Genomic DNA, 16,685 nt, shown 5'->3' with positions numbered 1-16,685 from the left:
CCTTTGAACTCGCTATCACTATGTAGCCCAGGCTGGCCTCATTTCCCATCTTCTGCCTCATCTACTTGGTGCTGAGATCGCAAGTGTGGATGACCACCCTTGGGTTTGAGACAACCAATTCTTCTCTGAGCTTCTGGTCTCGCCACCGCAAGACCGAAATTGAGGGCTACCAAAGGGTAAACGAGCCGGGAGGCTTTGATTTACAGGACGCCAAGATCTGGACGTGACAGTGGATACTCTGAAACCCTCAGTGGCAGCCAGTTTGCCAGCCGAGGGGCTGGGAAGATGGCTCGTACTTTGCCACCATGCCTCACTACCTGAGTTCAATCCCAAGAAATCACGGAGTGGGAGGAAAGAACAGGTTTTCTCCGGTTGACCTGTGACCCAAAGGTACCACTGGGAGGTCCTGTTTTTGCAGCAAGGTGCAGTCCTTTGTTTTTCTGCTTTATTGTTGCACTCTGAGACAAATGATTTCATGAGATCTTTGGAACTTTTCATTTCAGCCTTTGTAGGCAAAGTTCTACATACTGTATCCCTTCGTGGGGATCATAGAGGCTCATCACACACACACACACACACACACACACACACACACACACATACACACACACACACACTAACTGGAAAATTTGGAAAATAGTTGATTTTCTTCCCTTTTTAGTTCCCTTTTAAGACGGGGGTTTACGTAGCTCAGGCTGGCCTTAGACTCACTATTTAGTAGAAGCTGGACTTGAACTTTTGACCCTCCTGCCTCAACATCCTGAGTGCTGGGGTTCCAGGCCTGTGTAGTGCTCCCAGCTGGCATAGCTGCATGTTTTTGAGGTTTCTGTCTCCCCTGTCAGTGCTGGTATTCTGGTGTTTCTCCTTCAGTCAGGCTTTTGTGACTCATGTCATTTTACTTCACACTGTTCCTGTGAAGTCATGAAGCTAAAATAAATACAGAAGCTGGGAATGGTGGTGCACGCTGAGAGCCACAGCAGTCAGGAGGCAGAAGCAGGAGGGTCGGGAGTTCAAGGTCGTTTTTAGCTACGTAGTGAGTTTGAGGCCAGCCTGGGCTACGCGAGACCCTATTAAGAACAAACCCCAAACAGAGGCTACAGAGGTTGCTCAGGAGGTAAAGGCATTTGGCACCAAATGCATGCATGCAATGCTTCTTTCCTTCAGCTTACTGCTGCAGCTACAGTACGATCTTAGTAGGATCCTTGAGTGGACTGGCCAAGACTTTCTGGGCTTTTGTGGTATTGTTCTGTGGCCACAGTGTCCAGGTCCCTGACGTCCTCTCAAGTCTCAGGTTGGTACATGACCATGGAGGAGACTGTCTGGATAGCTGAAGATCCACGCTCCACAGGCTCAGGGCAGTGGCATCATCTCCGTGAGTAAGGACACAGTCATGTCCTTGGCTTTCCCCCAAATGTCCTTCCACTCCCTCCAGAAGGGAGAACCAAGAATAAACGAGGCTTTTTCCAGAAAATTCTCTCATTTGTCAGTGTGAATGTTGATTCTCTGAGGGGACTAGGTCAGAGGTCCTGGAGAAAGAGAGAGTGAGAGCCCTTACACACACACACTTGCATGGAGGCAGAGGAACAGTCCAGAGCTTGATCAAGCCTGGCTCACATTCTGGCTGGAACCCTTTCTTGCTGACACCCTGGGGGAGGACGTGCCGGACACGTCGTAGACACTCACTAGCCAGTTGTGAAGAAAGCAGCGTGTTTTCCCATGTGGCCTTGGACAGCCCAGTTGACCTCGCCAGGCTTTCTATTTCCTTTGCTGCGAGATGCCGGAGCGGGCCAGCACGGGCTCTGGTTTTCCTCTCAGCTCGAGTATTTTTCGGGTCGAGAAGGAACTTTCTAAATTTAACCTTGCCGCTTCCATGTCAGCATGTTCTGGGTAGGGAAAAGTTCCAAGAGAACAGCCTTAAGAATTTTTTCTTTCCCAGAGAAATAGGACTTTGTTTTCTCAGGGTAGCATTTAAGAGCCAAGGGCTGGGGAGGGAAACGACAGAGTCCTAGAGATTGCTCACCACCTCGAATTAGTCTACGGATGACTGCCTGTCACAGCGTCAGGTAACCGTGACATTAGGAATATCTTGGGGAGGAAGACAGAAATATGCACTGGAAAAAAAAAAAAACCAAACCAAAATAAAACCTGGGGCTGGTGAGGTGGATCCTCAGGTAAAGGCACTTTTGGCAGAGCCTGAGGACCAGAGGTCAGGCCCCAAGACATCTGTGGTAAAGCGAGGACTGAAGGTGCCAAGCTGTCCCCTGACTTCTACATGCACGCTGTGGCAGGCACGTGCCCAGAATTTTGATCCCTTTGTGACTAAAAGGCAAAACTTAAATCCCAAAGTGGCTCTGTGACAGGGAGTTTTTCTTCTCGGATAAGTGAGACTGTCCTGTGGAGTGCCTGGGTCCCTTAATAACTCCTTGCTTAGCGCTGCCTTCCAGGAGCCAACCTGTTGTGGTCAAGTTTGATGGGAGGGGGGTATTCCTGGGAGGGGTGGGTTTGGTGGAAGAATTAAAGCATCAGAGTAGTGCTGTTGTTTTCATCCCCAGAAAGGGCCTGTGCTTCTTATGAACTCTAAGAAAGATCCAAGGAGCCAGGAGTAAAATTTAGACAGCCAGGAGTACTGGTTTGAGCGGATTTTCTTTTCTGCTTGACAGAGGTGGGACAGATGTTAAGATAGTTGGTACTTAAAAGTACACAGATGTTGTACTGGGAACAAAGTCTGGTGAAGGGGAGATAATTATATATTTATTATATGTTTCTGTATATATATGTAATATGGTTTTTTTTAGTGATTTATTTTTATTTTGTGTACACTGGTGTTTTGCCTGCATGCATGTCTGTATGATGGTGCCCAATCCCCTGCAGCTGGAGTTACAGAATTGAACCTGCATCCTTTGGCGGTTCTGTCAGTGTTCTTAACCACTGAGCCATCTCTCCAGCTCCCTGAATATATATTTTTGTGGTGGTGCTGTATGATTTTAATTCCAATTCTTGGGAGGGAGAAGCAGGTAGAAACTTTATGAGTTCAAGGCTAGGCTGGTCTGCATAGAAATTTCCAGGCCAGCTTGTTTATTTATTTGACTTCTAATCTTACGTTGGGATTAGCTATTTCTGTAAGGTTATATGATAGTTTTAAAGGCTACTTTTGTCCTTAGTATTTATATAATAGTAATGTTACTGATTAAAAATTATAGCTGAGCATGGTGAGCTAGCCTATAATTCCCAGGACTTGAGAGGCAGAGGCAGGAAAGTTGCCTGTGAGTTCTAGGCTGATGGGTAGGTACCACCGCATCAGGTCTCTTGGGTGCGGGTGATGGAGTCCAGGGCTTTACACCCAGTTAACAAGCACTGTACCAGCTGAGTTTCATCCCTGACTTCTATTTCTTCACTTTTTATTTATTTACCTATTTTGGTTTTCCGAGACAGGGTTTCTCTGTAGCTTTGAAGCCTGTCCTGGAACTCACTCTATAGACCAAGCTGGCCTCAAACTCACAGAGATCTGCCTGCCCTGCCTCCCAAGTGCTGGGATTAAAGGCGTGTGCCACCACCACCCAGCCACACAGTAAGTTAAAAAGGAAGCAACAATAATAGGAACAAACCTGAACACTCAGCTTTGGGGGTGGGCAAAGGTCTTGTAAGAGACTGAACTAATCACATTGATTTGATGAGCAGTTAACTAATAATAGATCATTAGGAGGTAGAAGCAATAAAGAAAGTAGAGGTGGGGCTCCCTGCAATTCGGTATCAGAGCAGAGCATTCAAAAGGTGTGGAAAGAGAGCTGGGGGTGGAAATACCTGCATAGAAGAAACCTCAGCCAGGACCTGCAAGTGAACCTACAAGAGAGGAGTTTCTCCTATCCATGGCTTTCTTTTTTTTTTTTTTTTTTTCCCCGAGATGGGGTTTCTCTGTGTAACAGCCCTAGCTGTCCTGGAACTAGCTCTTGTAGACCAGGCTGACGTCGAACTCACAGAGATCTGCCTGCCTCTGCCTCCGAGTGCTGGGATTAAAGGTATGCACTACCACTGCCCGGCTCTCTCCTATCAATTTTTGTCCTTTTAAGAGCCCTCGCTAGGTTGGTTCTGACTCACAGCAAAATTTAGAAGGGCTACTACCCAGTGATAGTCCACAGAGACTTCACTGCAGGTGCATCCAGGAAATGCAGCTATTCTCGGGGCGAAATGTGACATCTGCTGGCAGTGATGTCAGCACCTTCCTGGGTGTGGTGATACATACTTGTAATCCCAGCACTTGGGAGTAGAGGTAGGATGACAGGGGTTAAAGGTCATCTTTGACTATCTAGGGAAGTCAAGGTCAGCCCAGGGTACTTGACTTAAGAAAAAAAGTATGGTCCTTAAGGTGGAACACCAGGTCTTAACTCTGAGATGGTTCGAGTGGGGCAAAAGGCCTTTCTAGACAGACCAACTAAGGCAAGAGGGGCTGTATTATCATATACTGGGCAGAGGGAATTTATGAGAACTCAAACACTTTTCTTTGAAGATAGTCTAATCTCACTCATCTCATGCTGACCTCAAGCTTCTATGAAGTTGAGAATGACTTTAAACTTCTGATCAGGATCCTCCTTCCATCTGCTAGTTCCCCACTGTGACCACGGGCTGGCTCTCTCTCTCTCTCTCTCTCTCTCTCTCTCTCTCTCTCTCTCTCTCTCTCTCTCTCTCTCTCTCTCTCTCTCATGTATACAGATGCTTTGTCTGTATGCCCACAGACCAGAAGAGGCCATCAGATTGTGAGCTGCCATGTGGGTACTGGGAATTGAACCCAGGACCTCTGGAAGAGCAGCCAGTGCTCCTAACCTCTGAGCCATCTCTCCAGCCCTGACCAGAGGCTCTTGAGTATTTCATTTGGCTGCCATTGCCTTGTGCTTCTGGACTGGTTATTTCCCTTGAAGTCCTTCTTATGGGCCTTGCACATAATAACAATAAAACCAACAGCCTTTGGCATTTGCATAGCAGTTTGTAGTTTCTTATGGGCCTTCATAGCCCTTAACTGTTTGACTTTCCCAGGGCAACCCTGTGATAAAATTCTGATTATTATCTCATTTTGAGGCACGACATCTCTGCTCAAGGCTCTTGTCCCTAAGAGACTCTCATGCAGAAGGCCAACACCCTGACTCTGCCCGAAAGCTCCACACTTCTTTGTTGAATTAGAGAGATGCTGTTTGCCGTCGCCAGATCCATCAATGTTTATGGGCACAAGGAGGGAGGAGCCAGCCTGGTCGGTTGATACATCTTGTAGCTTTTATTTTTTGCTCATTAAGTATTAATCAGTTCATTCTTAAAACAGACAACCACTAAGGGCTGGCTCTTTTCCAGGACTAGGCTCTAGGAACTCACTGGAAAGGGAAGAATGCCACCCCTCAGTTAGTTACAAAGTGGGAAATATAAAGGCTACATTTTCTTTTTTTCTTTTTAAAGAGATTTATTCATTTCATGTATGAGGGTGGACTGGCATGTGTATACACGTACTATATGTATGTGTGCTGCCCTCAGAAGTCAGAAGAGGGCACTGGATCCCTTGGATCTAAAGTGATGGAAGGTTGTGAACCACCGTGTGTGTGCTGGGCATTGAACCTGGGTCCTCTATAAGAGCAACAAGCGCTCTTTCCCACTGACCCCAAAGACTACACTTTCAAGAGTCATTCTTACAGTTTGCAGGAAAGAATTTGTTATGGAGAGCACATGGGCTGTGACATCTGTCTGGGATGTCACCTAAGCCTTCCTTTCTATTACATGCGTTATTCATTGGCTTATTGTGTGTGCGTGTGTGTGTGTGTGCGCGCGCGCGCGTGTGTGTGTCGTGTGCGTGTGTGTGTGTGTGTATAAGTCAGGACCATGTGGGTCCCCAGTTGTCAGTCTTGGAAGCAAACACCTTTACCTGCTGAGCCTCCCGTCTGGCCACATCAGTTAAGTTTTCTGAGCGCACACACATTCTGAGCAGTCTTGAAATGCAGCGGGAGGTAGCTAGGGATTCTCCTTTTTTCTCTTCCTTATGTAGGCCATGCTGGAGAACTTGGCGCATAGCCAAGGATGACCTTGAAGTCCTCTCCTCCTGTGTCTACTTTGAGTGCTGGAATTACAGGTATGGACCACTACACCTGTAATTATGGAGAGCTGGGGATGGAATCCGGGGCTTTGTGCATGCCAGGCAAGCATTTCGTCAATTGAACTACATTCCTAGATTCCAGTCAGGGTTTTTTCAGGGAGGGCTGATAGTCTCACGAAGTCTTGAAGCTTGTTGGTCAGTGGGATTGAGAGTGGGGTAGACAGTGAAGGGTCATATTTGCTCAACTATATTTTAGGAGAATGGGTGACAGTGTCCACTAGCTCAGGGCCCCTAGGCCCCTAAGTCTGAATCGCTAGTCTGCCCTTAAGGAGTGTGTGACTTTGAGCAAGTAACTTACATTCTTTTTTTTTTTTTTTGTGGTTTGTGGTGCTGGAGAGGTAGCTTAGCATGGCCTGACATGCATGAGAGCCTGGTCCATCCCCGGCACTGTGGAATTGTGTGTGATGATGTGCATGACTGTAATCCCAGCACTCCCGAGGTGGAGGCAGGAGGGCCAGGTCATCCTTGTTACATAGTGAGTTCAAATCCTACCAGAGACAGAGCAAGTCAGTCCAATGACTCTCTGTTTGTGATTTCAATTTCTCTGGTACATTCATCCCACGCCCGGATGGTTGCCTGGCCTTACTTTACAAAGCCTGGCCCACGTGTCTTCTCCAAACCTTAAGCCAGTCTTGGCATGATGCCACCAGACAAGGAAGGCTGCTGCCCATGTCACAGGTGCAGAAGCAAACTCAGCCAAAACCCCAAACAGAGCTGTGCTTGTGACCAGTTGTCTGTGATCCCAGTATTCAGGAGGCTGACAAGCATGCTGGGTAGTATGAGGTCTGTCTGGTTAGATGTGAGTACCAGACCAACCAGAGCTACCCAAAGCAAGACCTTGTCTCCAAAAACCAACCAAACAGTGAGTGTGGTAGCTCATTCCTTCAATCCCAGCACTCCAGAGGCAAAGGCAGGTGGCTCTCTGTAAGTGTGACGCTAGGTTCATCTGCACAGTGACCAACATAATGTTTCCCAGGTTTGCTAGAGCTACTCAGTGAGGCCCGTCTCAAAAACAAAACAAAACAAAAGAAAAACCCTAGAAGCAACAACAAAAAGACAATGAAACAAAACACCCCACAATAAATGGACTCAGGAAGGTAAAGAGGGGCACTGCCGGCTGTTTGTACTCACAACAGTTGAGTCATTTCCACGCAGAGCTTCCCACTCTAATATCTGAGGTGGGTACACCAGACAGCATGCTGGCAGATCCTATCAGGGGAGGTTCCTCTCGTCAGGAGGAGGAAAGCAAACGTGCTCTCCATCTGTCTTCACTGCGTTTACGGCTCTCTAAACACATCTGCTGCTAAAGGCGGCAGCCGAGGAAACAGTGTGGGAACGAAAGGGGAGAGCCCCGAGCCAACGCTGACCACAAGTATGTGGGCTCGAAAAGCCTGTCTTGGTGGAAATGCTCCGGGGTGCACCCCTTCAGCTGGCCCGAAGGTGTTTCCAGACTACGATGAAAGACAGTTCCAGAGCATCATGTCCGCAGACCTCCACGGGGGTCAAAACCAGCGACAGGGTCCTTTCAGGTGCACGTGGTGACTGCCTATTTCTGGGGCCCTCGTTTATGTTCAGTGCTAGCCACAGGGCCGAAAATGTGTGTCTCACCAAGTCCTCATTGCAAATCTGGGTGTTCAAGAATTCTTCTTTTGAGACAAGATCTTTGTTTGTTTGGTTTGATTTTTTTTTTTCCAAGACAGGGTTTCTCTGTGTAACAGTCCTAGTTGTCCTGGAACTAGCTCTGTAGACCAGGATGCTCTCGAACTCACAGAGATCTACCTGCCTCTTCAACACAAGGTCTTATCATGTAGCCCTGGCTGGCCTGGAACTCACTAAGATCTCTCTAGCTCTGCCTCTGCATTCTGAGTCCGGGGATTAACGATTTGTGCCACCATGCCTGGCATAGGCTTCTTTTCCCCTTTTAATTACTGCTGTTTATTTCAAGATAGTTTCTCTGTGTAACAACCTTGGCTGTCTTGGAACTCATTTTGTAGACCAGGCTGGCCTCAAACTCACAGAAATCCGCCTGCCTCTGCCTCCAAGTGCTGGGATTAAATGTGTGTGCCACCACTGCCCGGCTCTGGTTTAGGTTTCTTAAAATTATTATTATCTCAATTTACAGGTGAGGAAACTAAGCCTTGGAGAGAGTCTCTAATTCAGGCTGGCTTCCAACTTCCTATGCAACCAAGGATGCACTTGAATCCTGCTGACTCTACCTCCTGAGTGCTAGACTTAAAGACTCCTGTCTCCAAGCCTGATGACCTGAGTCATCAGGGACTCACGCAGCAGAAGAACTGACTCCTGCAGGTTGCTGTCTGACCTTCATAACATGTTATGGCACACATGCCCCTACACTCCTTGAAGGGACACTAGGGAAAGCCTTGCTCTTCCCTCATTCTCTCTGCCTTGCTAAATCATAAGATTACAGTTCTAAGCTAATCAACAAGATCTACTCCCTATTTTGGCCACTTCCTCCTCCTGAGGTTGACTACCAAGGTCCAGTTATCAAAAGCCCCCTTTGGTTTACCTAATTAACAGGTCTAATTAAAATTAAGCACCTCATCCTAACATGGGGTTTCCCCTTTTACCTTTATAAATTGCCATTTGCCTATGAGTCAAGTCTGTCTCCCCTCTATCCAGAGGGAGTCCTTTGTCGTCCCCCCCCAAACAAATACCCATTCCTCCTTTCCATTGGCCCTGCCCCTTCCCCTTCTCCCTGGTCCCTTGTCTCTTTTACCATTACATCCTAGCCCATTCTCACACAGACCTCCCCTTCTTCTCCTTTTAAAAATGACCCCTACAAGGTCATTTACTACTGTTTTCCTGTTAAAGCAGTCACTTCAATGTCTCTTCCCTGCTTAATAAAGGATCTCTTGGGAAAACAGGTGCTTGGGTGCGGTTTGTGCCTAATCTGGAGTCCGGGAGGAAGCTCCACTGTGTGTGTGGGTCTCCTTCGTTCTCACACACATAATAAAAAAATACACATTTTTAAAACCCTGCACCTTGTTTCAGCCCCTCCACCCAGCATTCTCTGCTAACCTCAGAGCCACTTGGAACGTGACTTTTGGGTCCTTTACGTGCCGCTCACAGATGACGATCTGTTTGAAAGGAAGGTAGTTGCCTGGGAGAGAGACCCTATGGACTTTTGTGAATTGGAATGTGGGGCTCAGTGAATGAAATAATGGTGGTTGGAGCAGGCAGCAGAGATCACGCACGGGTGGCAAAGTGCTGTCCCCGCCCCTGCTCTCCTGTCTGTGGAGCAGGCAGCAGAGGGCACGGTGGGCGGGCGCTGTCCCTTACCCTGGTTCACTCACGAGGTCTTTCTTGGAAAGGAACGGGCACAGTTCTAGTGTTTCTCTCCAGCTGGCTCATCCCGTGACCTTCAGACGGTTCTCTCTCTGCTCCTTTGTTTCTCTCATAGCAGTGGGAAACGGGCCTTCAGATACCCACCTACATCGTTCCTCAAAGGGAGATATTATAAGACAAGCCCCAGACAAGCCCCACAGCAGGGGCAATGACTCAGCCCTTAGGAGCCCTTACAGAGGAGTGGACCTGAGTAGGGTTCTCAGCACCAATATCTAGCCCTTGACAGATGCCGCAGCAGCGAAGGGGACCTGAACATGGTGCAGGGACACATGAGTAAAGCCGAGCAAACCCATAGCAGCCCTGAAGCAGTGCAGGAGGGCTGGGGACAGCTAAGGCACCCTCTCCAGAGGGTCAGACAGAGGAAGAAAATGGCAGCTGACCCTGCCGAAGGGAGTGTATCTTAGCAGAGAAGGGTTCCTGAGAGGAAACAGAGACAGGCTGTGGCCAGAATGGAATGCACTAAGCAAACCAGGCTGGCCTTGACCACCAGCCACTATCTCCCAATTCTGGGATTAAAGGCACACCCTATCACTGCAGGGCTTACCAGTGTATTTTTATTTGTTTGTTTGCTTGTGTATGTATGTATGTATGTATGTATGTATGTATATATTTGATGGAGGAAGGTCATTGGTTTATTATAATAAAGAAACTGCTTGGCCCTCATAGGTTAAAACATAGGTGGGAGGAGTAAACAGAACAGAATGCTGGGAGGAAGAGGAAGTGAGCTCAGAGGCCATGCTCCCCTCTCCCGGGCAGACGCGATGAAGCAAGCCGCCAGGTCAGACATGCTAAATCTTTCTCGGTAAGCGCACCTAGCGGTGCTATACAGATTATTAGAAATGGGCTAAATTAATATGTGAGAATTGGCCTAGAAGAGGCTAGATATAATGGGCCAAGCAGTGTTTAGAAGAATACAGTTTGTGTGTTGTTATTTCGGGGTATAAGCTAGCCAGGTGACCAGGAGCTGGGGCGGCAGGAATGCAACCCGCAGCTCCTACAACATGTATTATTTTGTTTTTTTGAGATACGGTTTCTCTGTGAGTCCTGGCTGTCCTGGAACTTGCTCTGTAGACCAGGCTGGCCTTGAACTCACAGAGAGGCACCTGCCTCTGCCTCCCAAGCGCAGGGATTAAAGGTGTGTGCCATCATCACCAGGTGTATTTTTTTTATATTTATCTTTGCCCTTTCTTTCTCTGCTCACCCCCCTTCTGAAACAGTGTCTCATGAAGCTTGAGCCAACCTCTAACTTGTTAAGCAGCTGAGGATGGCCTTAAGCTCCCATTTCTCCTTCTACAGACTCCTGAGTCCTGAGACAACAGACATGTGTCATCGTATCTGGCTTTCCAGATGCATATATAGCTTTTAATGACATATTCTTACTAATTCTTTAAGAATTTCATACAATATTTTGATGATATTCATTACTGACTCCCACAATCTACCCCACCTCCTCCCATGTTTTCTTTTCTTTCTTTCCTTCTCCCCCCCCCCCACCTTTTAAATTTTCTCTTACAACCTGCCAATTATCAACCTACCAGGACCACATTCTTAAACTGACTCGGGACAAGGCCAGCTTAGTCTACAGAGTGAGTTCCAGGACAGCCAGGCCTACAGAGAAAAACGCTGTCTCAAAAAAACAAAAACAAAAACAAAACAAAACAAAAAACCCAAACTCTGAGTTACAGAGTTTAAAAACACAGGCATGGTGGCAAGAGCCTTTAATTCTAGCAATCAGGAGGCAAAGGTAGGTGGATCTCTGTGAATTGCAGGCCAGCCTGATGTACAAATCGAGTTCCTGGACAGCCAGGGGCTACACAGAGAAACCCTGTCTCAAAAAAACAAACAAGCAAGAAGAAGAAGAAGGAGAAGAGAAAGAAGACGGAGAATTAAAGAAAGAAAACTGGTTCTTCCTTTCTCTCTCTCTCTCTCTCTCTCTCTCTCTCTCTCTCTCTCTCTCTCTCTCTCTGTGTGTGTGTGTGTGTTAATGTGTTTATATATGTGGAGGTCTGAGGGAGTCACTTCTCTCTTTACTGTGTGGGTCCTGGGACTTGAACTTGGGTAATGAGTCTTGGCCCCAGGATTTTACTGAGTTATCTTGCCAGTCCCTACATATATATTTTTTAAAGTAAGGGATGCAATGTATCATAACATCTAACCAAATAGAAATTTAGTCCTTTGGGAACCACAGAAGCTTAGCATGCTCAGTTTTATGATACATGCTTGGGGAACAATATAGAATAATTATTTGTTACGAGTTTTAAAACAATAGTGATAGGTTTCTGTAGCCTGATAATAGGTTTCTCTGCCAAACCAGTAAGCCAGATCAAGCCAAATTAAAAAGTAAAAGACCAGGTTTATGTGGGCAAAACACTCCCCAGGTGACTCTGTAGCCCGCAGAGAGTGAGGTGGGGGAAGGGGGCAAGAGAAAAATCACAGCCCATCTAAAGAAAAGGACTTAAATACCCTGTAGCCGAGGGCTGTTGAGTAACGTGTTTGCCATAGGCTGAGTTTGTACTCAAGTATGGTACACTTTTAGGCAGGATCTCGAGCAGCTGACTGCCAGCTAGTTTTTTTTTTTTATGATTTTTCATTGTTGGAGATCCTCTGAGGGCAGGGTTTGGAGAGAGAAAGAGAAACGGAGGCTTTCGCAGGAGCGAGCCGTAAGTCCTAGCTGAACAAAAAGTTAAAACACATTTGCGAGAGACATCTTAAGTGTTACTATAGATACCGGCTACTAAAATGACTTTATGACTTGGCCTTTTCTGGTTTTTAGAATTGTGTAGGAGCTTGTTGAGATGACTCAGTCAATAATGTTTTCATCTTATAGTGTGGGGATTTGAATTCACTTTTCAGAACCTGAGTGAAAACTCTGGGCATGGTGGCATGCATTTGCAATGCCAGGGCTGGAGAAGTGGGGACAGGAGGATCTCTGCGGCTCACTGGACACTTAGTTCAGCATAACTGGTGAGGTCCAGGCCACTGAGAGATGCTGTCGCATAGGATGGTGCTCGCCAGGCGGTGACACCTGGCCTTGTCCTCTGGCCTCCACTTACAGCAAATACATGTGCATGTATATGGGCAAACATGCACACACAACTGGAAAAAGAAAAAACAACTTTGTATGGCATTATACTCTATATAAAATATGCATGCTATAATTGTTTTATGGCTTTATTTTTAGAATTGTTTCAAATATGTCTTCCCATATTTAGACTCTCTTATTTTGTTCTGTTCTTATGTCTTAATAATGTTTATTTTTTCGAGACCAGCCTGGTCTACAGAGCTAGTTCCAGGACAGGCTCCAAAGCCACAGAGAAACCCTGTCTCGAAAAAAAAAATGCTTATTTAAAAAAAAAAAAAGAACAAAACACCTTCCCAGGGTTTATTTATTACGTGTAAGAGCAGTTTGCCTGTATGTTTGTATATGTACCAGATGTGTGCCTGGTGCCTACAGAAGTAAGAGAATGGTGTCAGATCCATTGGAACTAGAGTTACAAGCGGTTGTGAGATACCATGTGGGTGCTGGGAATTGAACCCAGGTCCTCTGCACTCACAACAAGTGCTCTTCAGCATTGAGCCATCTCTCCAACCCCCCTTGCTTTGTTTTTTGTTTTGTTTTGTTTGAAGCACAATTTCTCTGTGTAGCCCTGGCTAACCTGTTTCTGTAGACCAGGCTACCCTCGAATTAGGAGATCTGCCTGCCTCCGACTCCCAAGTACTGGGATCAAAGGTGTGTGCCACCATTGCCCAGCTCAGCCCCCGTTTTTAAAAGAAAGTATACAAATTATTCATTTTTAAAAAAATTAAAAACGTTTTCTTCACGTGTATACACACGTGTCTGTGCATGTGTGTTACCTGTATGCTAATACCTGCAGTGGGTAGAAAAGGGTACCAGATCCCTTAGAGAGGGAGTCACAGCTTGTTGCCAACTATGCAACACGGGTGCTGGGAACTCTGGTCCTCTGTAAAGTGAGCAAGCCTAATGACTGAGCCATCTCTCTAGCTCACTAGTTTCATTGATTGTTTAAAGCAAGGTCTCTTTTGGAGCAGGCGGGCCTGGAAGTTACTACGTAGCAGAGAATGACTGGACCCTTGGTCCTCCCGCTTCCCCACTGGCTCGCACCGACATATTTGAATTTGACGAGTGTTTGGGAATTTAATGTTGATGTTACTTACCTGTCCCACCTGCGCAGTTTATTCAGCTGGTTTCCAACGGCTGGGGCGTTTCAGTAAAATTCAATTCTTCATTACTACACAGGGCCTATTTTAATCGCATGCAGATTCCTACCCGCCACAGTACGGGCTCTTGGCTTGGCTCCCTCTGCTGTCAGTTGATATATACCCAAGGAATGCCAACCCATTTTATTATTAGCTTGTGCGAGACCAAATTAAGAAGGGACCACAAACGTTTTATTTTTAAAACTAGGATGCGCATTTATTTCAAAAGGCATTGGGGAGTGATTTCTGTAGGGAGTGACTGGAGTTGGGACCCTTGCACCGTGGCTTTCACAGAGGAGGCAATGCCAATGCCAGGGCATTGCCCATCCGTCTTAGTTTTCTATGCTGTGAAGAGACACCATGACCAAAGCAATCTATAATGATTCCTGTGCGGCTGGAATGGTAGAATCTTGATGTGATGTCCCTGATCAGGGGTGGAGGACGTCACTAACCAGCTCAGAGGTCAGCCTGGGGACTCTGCGTTTGTAAAGATCACCTCTGCTGGCTCTCAGACGCTCAAAAACACGCCCTCTACAGGACTGAAAGGCTACTACACTCTGAAGGACCCGGCAGTGTCTTAACCTAAGTGGGTGGCTTCCAGGGTACTTGGGCAATCCTTTCCCACTTCTAAAAGCAGTATCAAGCTTTGGAAACAAGGCAGAATTGGAGAAACACCTTCTCACCAAATGGAAGAACGTGTTTCTTTGATGCTACTCGAATATGTTACGATAATAAATTTTCATAAACTAAGAGGCACGCAGGAGCCACTCTGTCTTACGGGGACCTTTCGAAGATGTCCTAGGGTAACAGTCCCGGGACCTGTGGGGTGTAGCCTGGAGATTATGGTGGAGGAAGAGCCAGCCTGGAGAAGGATGCGCCAAAAGCCAAATAGAAATTCCTTGGAGAGAGGTTGGGCCAAACTCCAGTACCTAGTCTGAGCTGGAGTAAAATTTAAGACGAAGATGGAATTGCCAGCTGTATTCACCACTCGGAGGGGCCTGGTGACATTGGCTTTCCAGCTGGTGTTGGTGTGTTTGGAGATGGCCGCTAACGCTGAGCTTTAAGGACTGTGGCCAGACTCTGTTCTCCAGTTCCTGCTTAGTGGCTCTGATTAGCCATGCCTTTTTTTTTTTTTTAAATCTATTTACTTTTATTTTACCTGCATGAATATCTGTGCACCACGAGTATACCTGGTGCCTTTGGAAGCTAGAAGAGGGTAGAGGATCCCCTGGAACTGGTAAGCTTCTATGTGAGTGTTGGGAATCAAACCCAGGTCTTCTGGAAAAACAGACAGTGTTCTCAACCACTGAGCCATCTCTCCTGTTTTGTCTTTCTGTCAGCACAAGCTGAAGTCATCAATTTTTAAAAATATTTATTTATTTATTATGTATACAATATTCTGTCTGTGTGTATGCCTGCAGGTCAGAAGAGGGCGCCAGACCCCATTACACATGGTTGTGAGCCACCATGTGGTTGCTGGGAATTGAACTCAGGACCTTTGGAAGAGCAGGCAATGCTCTTAACCTCTGAGCCATCTCTCCAGCCCTGAAGTCATCAACCTAAGTGGAGAAAATGCCTCCATCAGATTGCTTATGGGCAAGGTTGTGGGACATTCTCTTGATTGGTGATGGAGACGGGAGACCCTAGATCACATAGTTTGTGCCAACTCCCGATAGGTGATCCTGGGTGCAATAAGAAAGTAGGCTGAGCATGCCATGCAGAGAAAGGCAGTAAGCAGTATTCCGCCACAGCCCCTGCATCAGTTCTTGGCTTGAGTTTCTTTTTTCTTTTTTGTTTTGTTTGAGACAGGGTTTCTCTGTGTACCTCTGGCTGTCGTGGAACTCACTGTGTAGACCAGAATGGCTTCAAATTCACAGAGATTCAAATTCAGAGCCTGCCTCTGCCTCCCAAGTGCTGGAATTAATGACAAGTGCCATCACCACCTGGCTTTATCCTGATTTCTTTTGATGATGGACGGTGACATGGAAGTGTAAACCAAACAAACCCTTTCCCCCCAAAGTTGCTTCTAGTCATGATGTTTTGTTATAATAGTGGGGACGGAAGACAGACCAGCTGCCTCACACTCAGGTTTGTCATGCTTTCTCACAAAATACTGAAATCCCTTGAAACCATGAACCAAAATACACCCTTCCTTCCCTACACTGCTTCTGTCGGGCATTGAGCCAGCATAATTAGAAAAGTAATCTAGAAGTTGAGGGAATCTGGCTTAGCAAGCAAAACTCTTGCTGCACCATCTTGAAGATGTGCATTCAGATCTCCCACCGCTATATAACACCACAAGAGTATGGCCTATTTGTAATCCCAGTGCCTGGGGGACAAAGGCAGGAGGTCATCTCCAGTGCCATCTGAATAATATGGCTAGTCAAATTGATGAGCTCTGGATTCAAGTGGGAGACGGTGTATCAGTGCAAAAGGTGGAGAATGATCGAGGAAGCCATCTCAATATTCAATATTCAGCATCAACCCGTGGGCTCCACATGCATGCCCGTTCATGTGCATGTGCGTTTACACGTATTTTGAACATATATACTCATGTGCACATCACACACACACACACACACACACACACACACACACACAGTGATGGAAAGTTTAGGACTCACAGCAGTTAGAAAAGCTAATACAGAAGCTCAGAAGTGGTGGTGCACGCCTTTAATCCCAGCACTCGGGAGGCAAAGGCAGGCGGATCTCTGTGAGACCAGCCTGGTCTACAAGAGCTAGTTCCAGGACAGGCTCTAAAGCTACAGAGAAACCCTGTCTCAACCCCCCCCCACACACAAAAGGATGTTCTTAAGCCACTGGGTGTGTGACTTTGAGAGAGATTGTTAAACAATTTCTGCTTCTTCCCCCTTTTCTTTGTGTTCTTCTCCTTTTTGAGGTAAGTGGTTTACTTGATCACACACTCTCCACCAGTACCCTCTCATGACACCTAAAGCAATGGGTGTATCTGATA

General features: G+C 46.7%; 1 long non-coding RNA gene across 1 annotated transcript; it reads left to right on the top strand.

Moving 5' to 3' along the window:
* The first annotated feature begins 1,624 nt into the window (after positions 1 to 1,624).
* Positions 1,625 to 9,002, top strand: LOC126488401 (uncharacterized). Its single transcript, XR_007588681.1, has 3 exons — positions 1,625 to 1,887; positions 6,020 to 6,103; positions 8,250 to 9,002. It is a non-coding gene; the product is annotated as an uncharacterized lncRNA (long non-coding RNA).
* Positions 9,003 to 16,685: the final 7,683 nt, after the last annotated feature.

This window comes from Alexandromys fortis, unplaced genomic scaffold (assembly GCF_014885135.2).
Source record: "Alexandromys fortis isolate MF-2015 unplaced genomic scaffold, M_Fortis_MF-2015_v1.1 scaffold_203, whole genome shotgun sequence".
Taxonomy (NCBI): Eukaryota; Metazoa; Chordata; class Mammalia; order Rodentia; family Cricetidae; genus Alexandromys; species Alexandromys fortis.
This window is presented reverse-complemented; position numbering and strand designations above follow the sequence as displayed.